The following is a 15,415-nucleotide window of genomic DNA, read 5'->3' on the forward strand; positions in this document are numbered from 1 at the left end:
CTGAATGACGATGAATACCATATGAACAATATCCATGCTCATTTTGAGACTTTATTTTCTCTTTTCCCATCTTTCTTAATTTGTGCTTTTTTGGTTATTTGAAATGTGTGTCTAGACTTCAACTTACAGTTGAGGTGCTGTTTTAAGCTTTCTATTTGAGACTAGAACTCAACTGTATGTGCCAAAGTACACCTTGTAATTTATTCTTGGTGGCAAATTAGACATATGAGTCTCATGCACTCTTCTCCCTGGGCTAGCCATGAACTGTAATCCGTAGATTTCATCTTCCTGAGTAACTTGAATGTGTGAGCAACCAATGTTTCATTCATTTCAACCTCTCTCACTGACTTTTCCTTTTGTACTTCTATCCTCCTTTTATTTCTTAATTCTTAGTCTTGCAACTTGAAATAAGGGCCTCAGTGCAGGCCCAGAAATTTATTTCCCAAATCAACCAGTTGAACAACAGCCGAACTTGAGGTTTTATTCGCTCATGTTTTCGTGGTTAATTAGAAATGCGTATCATGCACATCCAGACCAGACCCATGAGGCTGAAATCTGAGGATCAAAGTTTGTACCAGCATGGGCAGGAAAGTCCATCATATCTCCAATTCTAACCAATAAAAAGTTGAAATTAATAGAGCCTTGTGCAAAACAGTACAAATTCAAGTAACCAGATTCACACACGAACACACACACAGACACACACAGACACACACACACACACAGACACACACACACACACACACACACACACACACACACACACACACACACACACACACACACACACACACACACACCTCCTCAGAAACAAGAATTACAGTTATGAGCTACCAATGATTGGCTGATTGGCTTATTGAAGCTTCAGTTATTGGTTTTTCTCTACTTCTACCCTTCTTTATGTTTATTGCATTCTTTTTGTGCCTGCTGGTCCTGGAACTAGAACTCATGCAAGGCCTGGCCTGATTAAGGAGGCTGAAATATGACCATCATGATTCAAAGCAGCCTGAGCTGGAAAGTCTAACGTCCTTACCTTGAAATAACTGTCAAAAATATGGAAGTAGTACAGTTCTAGCCCCAGGATGGCCTAAAAACAACTGTATCTGGACATTCCTGCTAGGGTTGGCCTTTACACTGGATCACCATATTTCTGCCTCCTGAGGTTCTAGAATTACAGTCATGAGTCACCAGCCCCAGGTTCTCTTCTTATTACCATTTTTTGTGATCCTTGGTCTGGATCTCTGAGCCAGGGCACTGTTTCATAGCTTTCTCACTCATAGCTGGTGCTTTACAACTCCAATCACAGCTTCACTTCTGTTTTCTTGTTTGGTCTGCTGGTGATTTGATGATAAGAGACCATAGCCCTCAGATTTCATCTGTCTTAGTATTTAGGATTACAGACAAAAAACCAAACTCATGACTCATTTTGCAAATTTAATTGGATTTTCTTATACTTTTTTCTATTTTTTATTTCCTTATGTATGCTGGGCTTGGGGCTATAAATCAGAGTCTAGGTATTGTCCCAGTACATTTTTAAGACTGGAACTCTAATATGTGTGCCACACAATTTGTGTGTTTTTTTTTTACTCTAATTGGCTAATTAGAGATGAATACATGTCTTCTCCTGACTGGACTGTCCTTGAACATTTATCCTCAGATGTGAGAATCCAGAGTAACTACAATAACAGGTGTGAACTACCTCAGTTTTGCTCATTTTAACTTCTAAAATTGTCTCTTCCTATTCTTCCACCTTTCTTTTTATTTATTTATTTTATTATTTTTGTGTGTGCTGATCCTGGAGCTAGATCGCAAGGTGTGGGGGCTGTCCCAGAAATCATTTTCTCATTTCTACCATTGGAGCCACAGGTCAACCTCCAGCTGTTATTTTCTTCTTTTTGGTTCTTCATTGGAAATACGGTGGCTTAGTGGTAGAGCACTTGCCTTGCATGCATGAGGCCCTGGGTTCGATTCCTCAGCACCACATAAGTAGAAAGAAAAAAGCCAGAAGTGGTGCTATGACTCAAGTGGTAGAACACTAGCCTTGATCTGAAGAGCTGAGGGACAGTACCCAAGCCGAGAGTTCAGGCCCCATGACCAGACCCTCCCCCCACAAAAAAGAATCTCATGAAAAGCACAGAATGACTCAGAAAATTGAAATCCGAGGATCACAGTTTGAAGCTAGCCTTCACAGTAAATTCCATGAGACTCTTTATCTCCAATTAGCTGGTAGGGATCCCACCAATAAACTGAGAGTGATAGAACTCCAGCCTTGAGTAAAGTAGAACATGTTCAACCCCCATGGCTGGCACACAAGGGAAAAATGCCTCATGGACTTTCTTGCTTGGGCTTGTCTTTAAATGGTATTTTCTGACTTTAGCTTACTATGTAGCTAATACAACATGTGTAAGCCACCAGTGACTGACTAAAACTCTGTCACTGGTTATTCCTTCTCATCTTCTATACATCATTTCTTTTGTGGTGGAACTGAGGCTTGAACTTGGAGCGTCAGTGTTGCTATTTTTATGTCTTTTATGTAACTTTTTTCAGTTTTGTTGCTCTAAGGCTTTTTTTATGTGGCTTTTTATATCTTATACAAGTAAATTTTTATATCTTACAAAAATAACTTATATGGATACGGTGGCTCATACCTCTAATCCTACTCAGGAGGCTGACATTGAGCATCACAGTTTGAAGCCAACATAGGTAGAAAAGTCTGTGAAATTCTTATCTCCAATAAACAATCAAATATCCTAGAAGTGTTGCTATGACTCAAGTAGTAAAGTGCTATCCTTGAGCAAAAGAAATCAGAGCCCAGGAGGCGATTTCAAGCCCCTGTACTGGCAAAAAAGAAATTCGTTAGCTTTACTAGGATTTCTTGTGTGAGCCACCAGTTCTGGGTTTAAGAACCAACTTTTTTAGCAGTTGCCACTTTTGATCTTTTCCTTAGGAGCTTTAATGATTTTTTTCCATGCCTATATTTACATTCCACTAATGTCTTTATTTTTTTGGTTGGAGGGACAGTTCAATAATGCAATAACATATCAAAAAAGGCATGTCTTGAATTTTTTATTTTAAATAGGAAAGCAAACCATATGCTTAGTCTGAGTCCAGCAGAGAGTGAATGCTTGTTTGATTGCAGAGCTGTGGAATGTATTTCAGGAAGTGGGAGCCTACCAGTTTGGGTCCTTCAGTTGTCAGGTCTTCCTGCAGATTCACAATAAACTTCTGTGATGTCACGGCCATCTTTGCCATCACAAACCTTAGGTGTCAGGCACTGATCTCACCCTTATGTGGACTTAGATACACAGGGAGGAAAAAAAATAGAAGAAATGACGATTGACCACAAGACCACAGCTTTATGAGCTTTCCTGATTGAATTCTGAGATTTCATGAGCAGAGCAGGCTCATCTCCACACAAGGCTCCTAAGAACTAAGGACCAAGCACTGTTGTAGACAACTGCAGAAACAGATGTGAATACAACTGCAAATGGCCTGCCTCCATGTACATTTCATGCTGAGGGAGAAAACCAGAAATCACAATGAAAACGTCAAAAAATCAGAAGGATGGTGATCTGGGGAGAAAGTTTCACATTGGAGGATCAGAGGAAAAGACATATGATCTAACAGCATGGGCCATCATCCATGCAATTATTGCTTTTCCATGCTGGCTCCAATCTCAATCCAAGATCTCATCCTCCTGAGTTGGAAGCTGTAGGTGTGAGGCACCTGGGCTCTTTGATAAGAATATCTATTACCAATGTGTGATAGGTTTCTTGGAAGTTTCTTGTAAGGAAGGTTCAAAATTAAACGTATTATGCATCCTAAACTTTCTTTTCATTATCTTCTAATTATTTGAATATGAGTTGTCTTCTTGACTTCTTGGAAAAATCAAGACAATATTTTTCATTGTTAAAATCCTGGGGAGGGAAGGAAGATCACAGTTTCTTTGCCAAAGTACTAGAATGCAATAGTCATTTTCACTGACCAGTTTTACCAAATAATGTGTCTTGTCCTTGATGGACTTTTCATCTTCCATAATGTTAGGTGAATGAAACTATAAATAGGGGGAAAACAACCACAGAGTAGCAAGTTTATCACAATGACAAATATAAATTGTCCACTTTCGGCCTAATGAAAACAGTTGCCTGAAGCATTAAAAACTTGAATAAATACTTGGAGATTCTTCCACTTTATACAAAGTTGTTTTTTCTTAATTTCTTTTTTTTTTCTTTTTGGTTGTTCGTTGGGCTTGAACTTTTACCCTGGGGGCAGTCCCAGAGCTATTCAGCTCAAGGAGAGCGCACTACCACTTGAGACACAGCACCACTTCTGGTTTTCTGGTGGTCATTTGGAGGTAAGTCTCACCGAGTTTCCTGCTTAGACTGGCTTTGAAATGAATTCCTCAGATCTCAGCTTCCTGAGTACTAGTACTACAGACGTGAGCCACCAGCACAAAGCCAAAATAGTATTTTCTTTTCAGTTTGGCTAGTTTGAATGATTACCAAGGAAAAAATATAGAACCTAAAATTTTTAGCTTGTGCTAAAATTTGCAATAGTTTTACTGTAAAGATTAGTGAAATATTTAGAATTACATATTTTGAAAAATGCAGCTGATTAGCTATTATTGATTTAAAATACTACAGTATATCTTTTTTGGTAGACACTGAAGTCAGTTCAGAAGTTGTTGGTGAGCACTCTGCTCTGTGAGTCAAATCCTTCAGGACCTTTTTAATTTGATCATCGATTAATTAATTTGAAACTTACAAGGCATCTTTTGGTAACAATAAGTAAAATAAGCCTAATCTGCCTTTTGTGTAATGGAAGAAATCGTAATATCTAGAATGTATAAACTCAAAAAATTAAACACCCGTGGGGGAGGGACATGCAAAGCAATAAAAAAAATCATCTTCTAAATATGTTAGAAACAATCTCAAGAAAGAAGAACCGTTTGAATCTTTATCTTGGGGTTCATTTCACCTAACATCAACTTATCTGCTCTTTCCTGCTTCTTTCAAACATATCTACTAGTTATTGCAAATAAGGGACCTATGTTTCTTTGGGCCTGGCTAACTTCACTTAATATAATTATGACCCCTGTTTTCACTGTATTTGATGTTGGTATAATTTGTGAAGGGGAAGGGAAAAATCAAATCGTTTAAATAGAGATACAGGTGGACACATTGTTACAATGAAATGCACAAGTCGTTATGTGAAAAACGAACTTTAGAACTTTGGCCTGGGGAAATTGGGAAGGTGGAGGGTGAAAGGTGGGAGATGAGAAGGGATGGGAAGGCAAAACATGAGAGGAAGCAATAATGCTTGATAAAAAATGTACTCAATACCTTGCCCATGTAATTATAACCTCTCTGTATTGTATTTTCACAATAAATAAATAAATATGAAATGCCCAAAGATCAAATAATCTTATTAATAAATAGGCAAGTGAATTGACTAGATAGGTCCAAAAAAGTTATAGATGTCTAAGGAATACCCGAAAAATATTCTACATCTTTAGTAATCAAGGAAATGCAAATCAAATCTATGTTGATGTTCCATCTCTACATAATCAGAATGTCTATTATCAAAGAAAACACAAATACCAGAAAGGAGGTGGGGTTAAGGTACTCTACACAATGTTGGCAAATTAGTGAATCAGTGTAGCCACAACAGAAATCAGTGTGGAAGTTCCACCCAAGAAAACCTATATATACACCTGAAGAAACATAAGTCAGCCTTATGGTAGAGCTATCTGTACACACATTTTTTACACATTCCAAATAGTCACGATCTACAATAAGCCATCACAGGTAGAAAAGTATGTAAAACTGTTATCTCCAATTAACAATAAAAACAAATCTGAGAGTAGAGCTGTAGATCAACTGGCAGAGTACCAGCCTTGATGGAAAAAATGCCAAGCAAGAGATGAAGGCCATAAGTTCAAGCCTCAGGACTGCCAAACACACACACACACACACACACACACACACACACACACACACACACACACACACACACACACACACACACACACACACACACAAAACCAATGCTACCTATATTCTTTTAGCCAAGCTTCTTATTCTCTTATGATTCATGCACCTATGACAGAGCTAAATACAATGAGAAAGAGATATTTATAATGATAAACTTTTCACCTAACATCTGTATTCATGGTATTTGATGTTGATATAATTTGTGGAGGGAAGGGAAAAAACAAGTTGTTTAAAAAGTGATACAGGTGGACTCATTGCAACAATGAGATGTACAAATTGTTATGTCATAAAACGAACTTTACAACTTTAGCAGGGGTGGGGATGAGAAGGGATGGGAAGGGGAAACAAAGGAGGAGGCAACAATGCTTGATAAGAAATGTACTCATGGGCTGGGAAGGTGGCTCAGTGGTAGAGCGCTTGCCTTGCATGCATGAGGCCCTGGGTTCAATTCCTCAGCACCACCTAAGCAGGAAAAAAAAAGCCAAAGTGGCACTGTGGCTCAAGTGGTAGAGTGCTAGCCTTGAGCTGAATGCAGAGGGACAGCACCCAGGCCCAGAGTTCAGGCCCCATGACCAGACCCCCCCCCCAAAAAAAAAAAGAAAAAGAAAAAGAAATGTACTCATTATCTTGCCCATGTAATTGTAACCTCTCTGTATGGTATTTTCAATAAAAAAAGAATGATTTACAAAATCCAAAAAAGAAAAGGTAAACTTTTACTGAAGAACCCAGGTATATTTCTTGTGTTGTTTTGTTTTTGTTGTCACTGGACTTGATCTCACAACCTGAGTGCTGTCCCTGAGGTTTTTACGCTCAAGGTTGATTCTCCACAACTTGGAGCTTCAGTTCCACTTCTGGTTTTGTGGTAGTTCATTGGAGATACAGAGTCTTAACAATTCAGTCTTCCACATGCTGATTTCTAACTGCAACTCTCAGATTTCAGTTTCCTGAATTGGTAGGATTACAGGCCTGGTCCGCCAACGCTGAGCCAGAACCTGAGTATTTTCACCACTGATCATTGAAAGAGTTCAATTCTTTTTCCTCCAGACCGCTTACCACGCACATTTCTCTCTGGATGGCAATTGAGCAAATAGAGTGTTTCCAGTAGCTCACACCTACACATCCTAGCTACTGAAAAGTCTGAGATCTGAGGATAGTGGTTTAAAGCCAGCCCAGACAGCAAAATCTGGAAGACTTTTAGTGCCACTTATCCACAAAAACATCTGTATGTTGAACTATGTCTCAAAAAGTAGAGCTCTACCTTGATCAAATACCCCTGGGATAGACCTCAGGCCCTGAGTTCAAACCCCAAGACAAGCGCACAGGCATATGTATGCGAATGTGCACTCGCGCGCGTGCGCACACACACACACACACACACACACACACACAATTTTATAACAGAGTTCTCAAACCTAGCAAGGTGCCATCCTAATCCCTTACTGCCCTGCTATGCTATGGAATTAGAAAAGCCTAACCTTTGGCTTGGGCTGCAATCCCTGCTGGTAAACAGCATCTGGAGGGATGAAGTAGCTCTGAGCCAAGACTGACTCATGCAGACCAGAAGCAGGAGTGAGGTCGTACAGGCAAGTCGCCCCTACTCACCCAGAGCAGAAAGGGGAGTGAGGTGACATGGACACATGGCCCCACTCACCCAGACCAGAAGTAGGAGTAAGGTAACACAAACATGAGACCCCCACTCACTCAAACTAGAAGGAGGAGTGAGGTGACAAAGGCATGCGGCCCCCACTTACCCCATTTACTCCCTCTTCTCCAGGAGGGTTAGCAGGAGTGAGGTGACACAGATACACAACAACTACTCAGCCAGACCAGAAGCAGCAGTGTGGTGGTGCAAGCATGTAGCCCCCACTCACCCTGACCAGAATCAGGAGTGAGGTGGTACAGGCATGCCGCGGACCGGGTTCTGTCGGGACGACGGAGGATACCTAGGGGAGGAACCTGGAATAGGATGGGGAGATGGCAAACAGACAACTCACACACATTAGGAGTGGATGCTGAGTGCGATTTAATGCAGAGGATAACAAACTTTTATAACAGAAGTCTTCATAAGAAAAGGGGCAAAGGTTACACAATCTTGCTGCAAGGCTTCGTTCTTGGATGGTCACCTGCTGGTCGCCTGAAAGGGCAAAAGTTTACACAATCTTGCTGCAGGGCTTCATTCTTAGGTGGTCACCAGCTGGTCGCCTGAAAGGCACTTGTTTCCGGCTTATCTCTAAGAAATATAATGGGTTTCGATGTTTTTCACCATCTCACCATTACCTTATTTCTATAGAGGCCTTAATTATCCCATAAGATTTTTCCTGTTCCTTCTTTAATAATAAGGTTATGGAGGCCTAGATCTAGAAAGTGTCTTAGTAAATGAGAGTACCAGGAAGTTCTTTCTCCTAAGTAGTTATCTCAGCAATTGCCATACATTCCTTCTGTTCTAGCTGCGCCTACAGCTTCTTGTAAATTTCTTACAATTCCTTCTGCTGGAGTGACTTTGTGAAACCCCCAATACTTTTATATTTACTTATAACTTGTCTACTAGCCTCCATAAGAGGGGTTTCAGGGTAGCACTTAACTCTGGTGAGTTAGTCATATTTTTAAGACACTCATCAGATATTGGAGTCGTCAACACTCTTAAGAAAGAGCTTTGAATAAGGGAACGTTGACAATGAGTAAGTACAATGAACAGCAGAAACAGTAAAAGATTGATAGGCACTCTTATGAGGAGAAGAAAGACAGAAACACATCTTTTCCCAGGGGTTTTTCCAGCCTTTTCCCAGGAGTAGGCCTCTTAGAAGCCCTATTCTCCGAGGTAGACTTCGGTGAAGTCCCAAAACTTGGAGATAGGTTTCTGTAAAGCCCCATTCTCTGAGGTAGACTTCGGTGAAGTCCCAAAACTCAGAGATAGGTCTTGAAGCCCCTATCATGGTCTGATAGATGGTTTCCCATGCTAAGCAGACTCTACTGGGTCGGCGTGGCACAGGCACATGGTCCTTACCCACCCAGACCGGAAGCAGGAGTGAGGTGACACAGGCATGGGCCGAACTTTCAGCCAGGAAACAGAAGTGAGGTGATGGTCTCATGCCACACCAAAGGAGCCTTGAGAGCCATGGCAGCCCCCTGAGGAGGAAGGCACAATTCAGTGTCCATCCAGCCTTCTCTCCTGCCTTTTGTGAAGGCCTGCTTGGTTCCATGGTGCACTCAAGAGGTCATAGGGCTCGAGCCATGGATGCCAGACTTCCTCCAACAGTCCTTGGTGTGGAGAAAACCTCAAGCTACACTGGGATCAGTGAGGGGAGCCCTGGAACATGCACTGTCTTGAAAGCACTGTCCCTGCTATGACATCATTTTATTCAAAGCAAATTTCCTAGCTTGGTGCCTTTCATCTTAAGGATTCTGGACCTTCACTGATAGAAATACATGCATACGTATATGGGGAGACATGGAGTGACTTTCTTTTTTTGGCACATCCAGGGTTGTATTATGAGCCTAGGCACATTCCCTGAACTCCTTTTGCTCAAGGGTATCGCCCTGTCCTTGAGCCACAGCCCCACTCATGACAATTTTTTTTTATTTCTGTGATCCCACAGAAATAACAGTGCTGTGGACTTTCCTGTCCTGGCTGAATTCAAACTGGCATTCTCTACCTCTCAGACTCCTGAAGAGCTAGGATTACAGATGGCACAAATGACACCTGGCTTTCTTTTCTTCTTGTCCTTTTTTTCATTGTGACAAACTGAAATCTTCACAGTGTCATTCTAATGGTTTGCATTTTGAAGTAAACTACCCAGGCCTGGAGTTTGATTGCCAGGGCTGCCTCCTACAAATGGAGGGAGATCTTGAGAAAATCTTCATTATTCATATGAATGCTTAATGGAATGTTATAAAAGTAACAATTATATTTGCAGTTAGCTCATGATTCTCTTATAGAATGTCACACAAAAAGTATTGGATTATGTCTTCCATTCTAGCAATATGGTGTAATAGTCCCAACTAAGGAATACTGACTACGTTTACATGAATGCTTCAATAAGTATTCAACCATGATACTTCTTTAAATGGAAGCATAATTTAATAATAATTCATAATATATATAATTTAATATCCTCACATTGTCTCTCTCTCATATATAGCAAACTACACATCTATTTATCTATATCTATCAGCAACTACTATGGCTTGTTCCCAGGTCCTCAGAACTGGCTGGCAGCCCAGTTTGCCAAAGGATTTTTTTCTACACTGGACTTTTCATGAATTGGGCATTGTGGGCTGTGAGTCCAAATCCAAGCATGGCCAAAATTTTATATGTGGAGTCAGCAGTAAATTTTGACACATTTTTTCTTCTCTGTGAAAATCGTGGCTCTCAGTGTGATGCATAGTATAACCCATATGTAAATATATACACGTGATTAGATGTAATAAATGAAATAAATGTTATATATGTAATAATACTAAATAAAATAAAAATAAGGGTAATAAATGTCATATGGAGTAAACCCATGTATGTAAATAGATGTCATATATGAATATTATTTTTATCGGTGCTGGGGCTTGAATTCGGGCCCTGGAAACTGGGCTGAAATTGTTGTATTCAATGACAGTGAGCTTCCTCTGCCCCACAGTGACACAGAATTGCACAGGCCCTGAGTTCAAATTCCAGGCCTTCCAGAAAAATGGTGTAAATTCCAAGCCAGGTTCTTAATTTTTTTTGGCCAGGCCTGGGGTTGAACTCAGCTCGTGGCAACTCTGCCTCAGCTTCTATCATCCTAGGCTGGGGTGCAGCCTCTGGACCCACAGCCCATCTTCAGATCCTAGGACCCGAGTTCAAATCTTGGGACTCGCAAAAAAAAAGGAGAAGTGGTGGGAACGTGGCTCAGTATTAGAATGCTTGCCTTGCATGCTTAAGGCCCTGGGTTTTATTCCTCAGCACCACGTAAACAGAAAAAACCTGGAAGTAGTGCTATTCCTCAAGTGGTACAGCAATAGTCTTGAGCTGAAGAGTTGATGGACAGCACCCAGATTCAGAGTTCTGGCCCCAATACCGAAAAAAAGGAGAAAAAAGAGAGGGGGGGGAAAAGAGAAGGGGGAAAAAAGAGAAGGATAAAACTGAGAAGTCCCAGAAGGCAGTTTTACATAGTTTATTCCTTTGCATTGCAACCATCCTGGGTCCAAATGACAGGGCCCAAAAATTGTCCATGACATTCTACTGCTGAAGTTTGGTGGACTATCATGGAAGCCATAGCCAAAACCAGCAACCTAGGCCTGGGGCACGAATCTCAGTATTGCCACCTACGAATGGTGGGAGATCCTAAGAAATGCATTCCGATATACATCCAAGTTTTATATAACAGTTTTACCTTTGATTCCTTAGCACTGTGACCCTCCTGGGTCTCAATGACTTGGCTTGAAAATTGTATGTGACCTTCCATGGATGAAGGCTGGGGTCTGTCAGTGCAGCCTGAGTCCAACCCAGACACCTAGGCCCTGAGTTCGATCCCGGGACTGCCACCTACACATGGCTGAAGATCCTAGGAAACTTGTTCCTATCTATAGGAATACTAATATAATGTTTGAAATGTATTAATTAAGTTACTAATTAGCTAGTCATTCAAGTATATGATTGTAAGCAATAAATTTAGGTAATTGATTAATTAATACTTTACTAAGTCTCCTCCTGTGATTAATTCCTGGAGGCATAATTTTATACCAAATAATGCAATCATGTTTAAAACAATATGCCACTCAGTAGATGAACGAATTGAAAAAATGTGATTTATATATGTACGGTGGAATTCTATGCTTCCAATTCATAAGGAAATGGAAAGACTTGGGAAAATCCTACTAAGTAAAATAAACAAGCCATAAAGAAACAGATTCCATGGTTTTCCTCATTTGTAACAAGTAAGAAATGTCTAGGATAGTCCTAGCAGACGAACAGAATTTCTCAACAGCTATGTATATATGAACATATAAGATGATGCTGAGCAAAATGAACTCCTGGATATTGAAATAGAGGTTTTTCTTTGTGGTTGTTGTTTTTAATGTACTATGTGATTTCTTTTTTCTTTTGTGTTTTCCCTTATGATTTATCCCCTGCTGTATTTTATTTCAGTATCCTATGCATTGTATATACATTTATCTTTTTTTTTTCTTTTTTTGGGTCCGTTCATCGGGCCTGAACTCTGGGCCTGGGTGCTGTCCCTCAGCTCTTCAGCTCAAGGCTAGCACTTTACCACTTGAGCCACAGCCCCACTTCCGGCTTTCTTCTTTTTGCTTATATGGTGTTGAGGAATCGAACTCAGGGCCTCAGGCATGCAAGGCAAGCGCTCTTCCACTGAGCCACCTTCCCAGCCCTATACATTTATCTTAATTTGGCAAGGGAAAAGGCACAACAAAATGGTGAAACAAAGGACAAAGGGCAAACCAATGCAATAGCAATACTCACAAGACAACATGTTGGAAATTTACATTACAACTTGTCAGGAGTATTAGGGTGAAGGAAAAGTCTGAGAAAAATGAGGGACGGTGTAAAAAGTTCGACATGTTATGTATTCACTACTTTACAATTCCTACAACCCCTTCTATATATCACCTTGACAATAAAATTAAATTTAAAAACGAGTTGTATAAAATTTAATTTCACTGTATTGGTATAGTAAATATTATTCTATGTGTATTACCTTTTTAAAAAAATGAACATTTTGGCTGCTAATTTGAATTAATTACCCCTTTCTTTATCAGGGGACATCAACTGGAATGTTATCAAACTATACAATGTTTTCAGAATATGCTTGCCATTATTTTGAAAAAAAAACATTTTTAATCTTTTCTCATACTAACTTAGAAAACAGTTCAATTCTAACTTTCAAAACTTACTATTTGTTAAGAGGACAGAATAGGTATGATCTTCAACATTCTTATGACTACTATCTACTCATTTTCAAATTCTGAACATGCCATACCAGAGACATTCAAAACAGTACCAGTTTGTGTTTTATTTAAAGCTGCAATAGATGCAGTTTCCAATGAGGCGTTACATTTTTAAAAGTCAACAGAAAAAGTAGACACATTCTGGTAGAAGATAAAACTATGAAGTATCTATAATATTTAATTTCTCAAAAGTAAACATTTGTTAATCAGAGTAAGCTATTATTTCTATGACAATAAATTCAATTTTTATTCCATAAAGTCATCCTAGACCAACAGTTTGCAATTTGTAAGGTGCATCTTAAAATTTCCTAAATTCACATCATGACTAGCTTATCACTATTGTGAAAAAATACGACACTTCTGCTAATATGGTGCCCTTCGTCTTGCAGAAAAAACTTTGCTGCATCGTTTCCCCCTAGTGGTATTCTTGAGATCAGAACACTTGCAAATATTTTTATTTTTATTTTATATTTAGTTTATTATATATTTATATATATTATCCATCATAGATATTCAGGAGATCTGATTATCTGAATATTAAGATATGAAGATTATGGTTCAAAACCCACCCAAGAAAGAAAGTTCCTTAAATTCTTATCTCCAATTAAACTGCTCATGAAAATCTAGACACACGTGGCACTGAGGTTTAAATGTTAAAGCAGTAGTCTTGAGCAAAACAGGCTCAGGTACAGTGCCCAGACCCAGAGGTCAAGCCCTAGGACAAAACAAACAACAAAAACAAAATAAAACCAAACGCCAAACCTTGCATTTTCTCATTTTCTACATAGGTAAATAATTAAGGAAATTTCTTCCTGTGCTTTGTATAGGTAGAAGAGAAAAGATGTCACACAATTACTCTCGTCATACTATGTTACACCAAAATCTCAAAAGATTGCTCGATTTCTAAATTTATAAATTAATATCAATTTGTTGGCAACTTTGTCTAGATTATTCACAGTATCATGTTACACATGAACTGTTGGAATTGTTGATTAACTAAGTTCTAACTATATCTCACTTGAAAGAATATTCTAGGCAAATAGAATGCCAGAATCATTTATGAATTTCTAAATTAAATCTTCTACTTGAAAAGAATTTTGTAGTATCCTATCGAATAGTAAATTACAAACAAAAATATTTATTTTAAATCTAAATTCTAATTTAGCCAGGTCTACAAAGTCCTACATTAAATGAACTTTCCTATTTCTCCAGGCTTAAACTTTTGTAATCCTTAATCATTTCTTTGGAATCTAACAGAATGATGCTTACTTTTTCAAATTTTTGGTTGGGAATCATGAGCTCTTTAGCATCTAGGAATGTTCTGTAATGAAGACAACCTTTAAAACACAACTGAGGATTATATATTAGTTACACTTCAATAGGAAACTTGACTTCTCAAAACATAATGACAAAATTAGCCCAAACTTCCAACTGTGTATGCCTTCCTTGTTTATTTTTTATTACTTTCTTGCTTTGTTTTATTGAGACAAAATTATACTACCTAGTCCAGGGAATGTATCACTATGTTATTCCACTTTCTAATCTCCTGTTTTATTCTGAGTGCTAGAATTCCTGGCTTGTATCACATTGTCCTACAATTTTTTGTTGGTTTATTTAGATACAGACTCCAATAACATTTCCACTAGACTGATGGCTCAGACTGTTCATGTACTATGTTAAAAGCTATTCTAATATTTGACACAGGTTATGAACATTTTCAGATGCACCTGAAGGGGTCTCTGATTTCTTCCTCCATGGATATGATCCCTTTATTAATGATGACTTGATTTTCTATCTCTGGCCCCTACCTATATAATATTCTCAAGCTTTTTTGGGGAAGTTCCCTTAAGGACTTTCTAATATTAAAAATTATCACTTGATTCTAGTCTTACTCAGGAAATATTTTCTATTATTTTCTAACTTTTTTACACATTTTGAGAGTTGTTTCTTATGTGTGTTTGAACATATATGTTCCTTTGTATGTGCATATTTGTATCTATGTATGCAAAAACCTCAAGCATTTATTAAGCAATCTTGCTGAATTCCATCACTTGAGCCATTCTTCCAATGTAGCTTTTGACTAGTTAATTATAGATAGTGTCTTAAAGACTGTTCTGCCCAGGCTGGATGCAAACTGAACTTACCAGACTCCTTTACATTATTAGGTTTTATTTCTCCAGAAGTATCAACTCTTAAACTACAAACATTTCTGTCAGTGTAAAATCTAAGCTGTAGCCCAGATTTTTAACTCGAGTTCATATAAAGATAGATGGACATACACATTACATATGCTGAGTGTACACTGTTAGAAATATGATCCTAAGCAATGTTCCAGTGGCTCATGCTTATAGTCCTAGCTACCCAGGAGGCTGAGACTGAGGATTGCAGTTCAAATCCAGCAGGGATAGGAAAGTTTCTGAGGTACTTATCTCCAATGAAGCACCAGAAAATTGGAAGTGGTGCTGTGGCTCAAGAGGTAGAGCACA

This window comes from Dipodomys merriami, unplaced genomic scaffold (genome assembly GCF_024711535.1).
Source record: "Dipodomys merriami isolate MVZ:Mamm:240054 unplaced genomic scaffold, mDipMer1.0.p SCAF_816, whole genome shotgun sequence".
In the NCBI taxonomy this organism is placed as follows: Eukaryota; Metazoa; Chordata; class Mammalia; order Rodentia; family Heteromyidae; genus Dipodomys; species Dipodomys merriami.